The sequence below is a fragment of the Mercurialis annua genome, linkage group LG1-X (genome assembly GCF_937616625.2).
Source record: "Mercurialis annua linkage group LG1-X, ddMerAnnu1.2, whole genome shotgun sequence".
Lineage (NCBI taxonomy): Eukaryota > Viridiplantae > Streptophyta > Magnoliopsida > Malpighiales > Euphorbiaceae > Mercurialis > Mercurialis annua.
Genome location: NC_065570.1, coordinates 17,111,081 through 17,116,722, shown reverse-complemented (window position 1 = coordinate 17,116,722; position 5,642 = coordinate 17,111,081). Strand labels below are relative to the sequence as shown.

General features: G+C 39.9%; 1 pseudogene; it reads left to right on the top strand.

The window, feature by feature from the left end:
- Positions 1–4,503: 4,503 nt before the first annotated feature.
- LOC126666103 (cytochrome c oxidase subunit 1-like) lies at positions 4,504–5,391 on the top strand (annotated as a pseudogene).
- The last annotated feature ends 251 nt before the right edge of the window (positions 5,392–5,642 follow it).

Genomic DNA, 5,642 nt, shown 5'->3' with positions numbered 1-5,642 from the left:
TATTGGGAAAGATCCCTTATCTATTTGATGGGGGAACCTTCTATAATAATGCTTTCTATGTAATGCTTCTTTCAATACTAAAATTGGGACTGACTGACCAGCTTCCGTAGCTTTCCTTCCTTTCCTCATTTCCACCTTACCTGCCCTTCTTGGGACCCTTGACTCTATAATCATTACTCTATTTCCTTCCAAACTCGAACTCATTGACTAATCAACGTAACTGAAGCGAGCAAGCTAGCGAAGCTATCCCTGCGAGTCAGGTCTCTCAATCTATAAAGTCGCGGTCACTTAGCAACCCCTCTCTCTATCGCTTAGCTTACGGCTTTGAAGCTCTCTGTCTATATAAGCGAAGAGGTAGTTCCGAAACACTTAAATTTCTCATAGAGAATCCCCCTCTATACTTGAAATGAAATTTAGAAGATGATCCTCAATAAGGAAGTCCACCGAGATTTTGATAGACTAAGCTTTTAGAGCTAGAGGCCGCTAGTTCAATCACCCTAGAGCTAGAGGAGATGGAACTCTGAAGTGTCTTATTGGTCTCAATATCAGGAGAACTTTCTAGTCCAACTCTTTTGATGGGAATAAGTACGGTCATTATGAAGAACTATTCTTCGGAGCGGGCAAGGTATGGTCTTTAGCCAATCGAGATCTTTGTAAGTCAAGGCGGAATCCCGTGCAAGTAGTGAAGAAGAGTAAACTTTCAAATAAAGGAATCTTTGTCGTCCTATGCTTAACACATAGTGCTTAGAGGGCCAACTATAGGGGGGTGAGGTCTAGGAGATCCCTCTGTTCTTGGTTTGAAAGAACCAGCAACTTTCGTTACAGCCTTGTTATTTTCAATACTAAGAAAACTTCTATGCTGGGTATCCTTTTTGCATATTCTCATAAGTTCCCAGTTTCATCTGATCCAGAATATAGTTCTAGCATCTTGGCAGCTAGTCTTCGCACCAGTAAGAAGAAATGTGCCTAAAGCAGAGATATAGACTGATTTTCGGGTAATTGATTTTTGAGGTCACTGTACTTTTCAAAAATTGTAAAATGGTAACCGAACTTCAAACCGTAACATTTTAGTTACTATACTATTTGGTTATGTTAAGATAGAAGGATTTTTGGTCACCGAGGAAAATTATTTCGAGTCGATTTTTTGTTGATTGTGTGTATATATGAAATATAAGATATTATTTGTTATAAATAATCAAAATTTGATTACTACATATGTATAATTTGACAGTAAAACACTTAAAAACCTTCCAAAATCTCATATTTGAAAGTTTAGTAACCATTTTGTTACGTTTTGAAGTTCGGTCACCATTTTGCAATTCTTAAAAAGAACAGTGACCCCTAGAATCAATTACCCCTGATTTTCTTTCCAATATGCTTCTGACGGAATATTAGAAGGGGGGCGTGCTTTGTTTGGAAGAGAAGAGTAAATATAAAGACTATCACCTTCATCCCTATACCTCAGAAGTCGTTGTCTACGGATAAGAAGTATCCGCGTAAGAATAAGTTGGTAGGACTCTTTCTTCTTCCCCCTTGCCCTAGAATCCGAGATCTCCAGAATGCTAGCCTCAAGCGGGGAATCTATACCTACTCGCTTACCCATCGCTACAACTTGTAGATAGAATAAAACTTTAAATCTCTTAATGAACTTGTTTAAACTGGCTACCGCCTTTATCTAATCCACTGCTACATGAACCAACTACTCCTATTCCGCTTTTATACTAGAAAAAGAAAGGTAACGGGGCAGCTAGTCAGGTGCTTGATTCATCAGTTCCCGGCTCTAAACTGGTAAAGCTACAGCTTCTCCTACTACTCCTTAGAAGTTTTGGGTCCCTTTAACTGACCCACCTTTCCATAGCCGTGGACCCTTCGTAACAAGATGCGAGGAACGAATGAGACAGGGGAGAAAGCAGAACGAAAGGATATAGAATTATAGGAAGAACGAATCCAAGGACTAGTCTCACACTATGATAAGCCCAAGTGAGAAACTCTCTATTACTACTGATATTGGGATAACATGTATTAAATTATTGGAATATGGTCTAAAATACTACAAGACTGGCTAGATAGAGTAAGGAGTCTCTGCAGACCCTCTTGCAATTATTTAAAGAATATGAAATGGAAATAAGATATAGGCGGGAACTAGTCCAAGTAGAAAAACAGGACAGAAAAGTAAAGCACTAAACTTAGCTATCAAAATTCCATCCCGGATTAGCGATGGCTTAATAAAGGGATGGATTACCATGAGACTTAGACAATTACTTGAGGATATCTACTCTAATTGCCTGGCGGGTAGCGATAAGGACATAATGGACTGGATGGAAAATAACTCATAGGTATAAGGGATTATCTTAAGGCTGGGCATTCTCACTTTCCTTGGATGGCGCCATTCGCCTTTGATTAGGACTTCTCTTCATTTCCATCTCAAATCGGATCTAAGCTAAACAATGCTATTCTCTTCCTAGCCCAAAAAAGAGTAAAGCATTTCCATTTCTGGGCTTTGCTTGATCCTTCTCCTTCTATGACCCCCATCACTAAGAACTATCCAGGCCATAAGGACAGAAGTGGAAGAAAGCTAGCTCGACATCGATATTCAAGGATTGAAATTCTTTTTCTTCAAAGATGTCTCCTCCTTGTTCTTCGTGACGATCAATATCAAGTCATAGATTTTGGATTAGAAGCTCTTGTTTGAGTGTTCATCGAAGCCGACCGTAGCTGTATCTTTCGATAAAAGAAAGAAAAGGGAACAACCACAACGTTACGCCCTAAAATAGAACTATACGGAGCCCTTCTGAATGCCCTAGAATTCCGTCTACTACACTCTTTCTTATACTATTACTGCTCGTACAAAAACAATGCCTTGAGTAATCTGTGCATCGATACTAATATATGCGCCTAGTGCCTTTGACTGTCCCCTGAGACTAGTGAAATCAGTTACTTGCCCTAGTGCTACTCCCCAGCTTTCTTCCTCTAGTTTTCTGCTGGGGGGAAGCTAGAGGGGTTGGCAGAGGTGGTCGATCTGTTCCAAGAGTTTCTAGTTGGTCTCCTTGGGTTCAAGCTGTATCCCTCGCTTGCGCCCTGTTTGAGACTAAGGGAGCTTTATTTGAACTTGCCTTTTCTTATAACGGTCCCACAATTCCACTAATGAGTTTCTATGTCTTTTTTCTATCGCGTCTCTTTCCTAAGGACTCTATGCCGATCAGTGGCAGTCAAGCATGCCTGCGGTAGTCAAGCAAGCATGAATAGGTTCTTTGGAAGAATACGATGTACATAATAGCAAACGAATCCCCTTTCATGTTTGTGATGTGAAAGGCACGGAGCAGCCTAATTCAAAGAAGAAGGAGTAGATGCGTTGCGCAGGAATCAATAAGAAAGCCTTAACGCCCTTGCGCCTAAGGGAATTCTTTCCTTCGTTTAGTCGAATTTTATATGTTTAGCATGGTGCACATCCGGTCTAACTTTTACTCTTATCCTATGCTATTGAATTCGGTTTTAGCTCTTATGCGCATGAATAAACAAGTTGTAGTATCAGACAACACTTATGCCATTAGCGACTACGGAAGGGGAAGACCACTAGATCCTAAAATGATTCTTGTAAAGAGCAGCGCTACATGAAGAGCCGTACTAAACTAGATATTACTGGTATTGGTCTTCTAATCTTCTAAGACTCTAGAGAGAGATAAGAAGGAATGATTTTACTCCCACTCCTATCGTGCTAAGCCGTAGTATGCTTTTTAAGTAAAGACTTTGCTTAAAAAGCTCCTTCGACTGATTATTCGCATTGGATCTCAGGTTCTCTATTGCACTCCCTAAATAGCGTTCTTTTCACCTTTGCCTCACGGTATTGTACGCTATCGGTCATTGAGGAATACTTAGGCTTAGAGTGTGGTCCCCCTTTCTCGCGTAAATGTGATCAGAATTCAAACACGCCGCATTTTACTGGGAAGGATCGAACCATGTGAACGAATCTACAGGGCTATCACCTTCTTTGGCGAGATTTTCTAACCTTTTCACAATTACAGTTCACTGCGCCGTTTACTAATAGACGTCATCGTGTCTGTCAAGTACTGGACATCCTTGTAATTCTACCTATTACACTAGATTCTCAATCAAATTGGATTGCAGGATTCTTTGATGCTGATGGTACAATTGGTATTGATATGAAGAATCGACTACCTCAACTAAGTATTCGAGTAACTAATAAACTTCTACAAGATGTAGAGTCTTATAAGGTAGTATTAGGAGGAAATATCTACTTTGATAGTAGTCAAAATGGTTACTATCAATGGTCTTTACAAAGTCGACAAGATGTTATCATGATGCTAGATTACTATAAATTAAGTACTTTCCGAAGTCATAAATCACGACGATTCTTCCTTATTGAGGAATATTATAGTCTTTACGATCTTAAAGCATTTAAACATGACAGTATTCACCATAAAGCATGCCTAGCTTTCCTAGACAAATGGAATAAGTTGATGATATAGTCCACATTTCTTCTATTCATCCGCTTATATTAGTAGAAGAGAGAAGCACCCTGAAGTTTACATCCTAATTATGCCCAGATCCGGTATCATAAGTCATATCGTTTCGACTTTTTTGGGAAAACCGGTTTTCGGCTATCTAGGCATGGTTTATGCCATGATCAGTATAGGTGTTCTTGGATTTCTTGTTTGGGCTCATCATATGTTTATTGTGGGCTTAGACGTTGATACTCGTGTCTACTTCACCATAGCTACCATGATCATAGCTGTCCCTACTGGAATCTAAATCTTTAGTTGGATCGCTACCATGTGGGGGGTTTAATACAATACAAAACGCCCATGGTATTTGTTGTAGGGTTCATTTTTTTGTTCACCATAGGAGGACTCAATGGAATAGTCCCGGAAAATTCTGGGCTAAACATTGCTCTACATGATACTTATCATGTGGTTGCACATTTCCGTTATGTAGTTTCTATGGGAGCCGTTTTTGCTTTATTTGCAAGATTTTACTATTGGGTGGGTAAAATCTTTGGTCGGACATACCCTAAAACTTTATGTCAAATCCATTTTTGGATCACTTTTTTTCGAGGTTAATCTAACCTTCTTTCCCATGCATTTATTAGGGCTTCCGGGTATGTGACGGCGTATTACAGATTATCTAGATGCTTAGGCTGGATAGAATGCCCTTCGCAGTTTTGTCTCTTATATATCCGTAGTTGGGATTCGTCGTTTCTTCGTGGTCGTAACAATCACTTCAAGAAGTGGAACTAACAAAAGATGTGCTCCAAGTCCTTGGGCTGTTGAATAGAATTCAACCACACTCGAATGGATGGTACAAAGTCCTCCAGCTTTTCATACTTTTGGAGAACTTCCACCTATCAAGGAGACGAAAAGCTATGTTAAGTAAATGAAAAAAAAGGTCGCCGACTGACTGCTAGTAAGAACCTAACAGAACTTTTAAAAATGTGGGTTCCAAAACAACTTGTGGTGGTCGGGGTTTAGAATTGGAGGGCCGACAAGTCTAGGGCCCTCTTTTCCAGCAATGACCGGTCAAGGTCAATCAAAGTGGGAATCAGATGATTCTAGATATTAACAAGTCTGATCACCATATATAGAAGGATGGAACGGCGGATTGATCATCGACTCAAGCACATATTG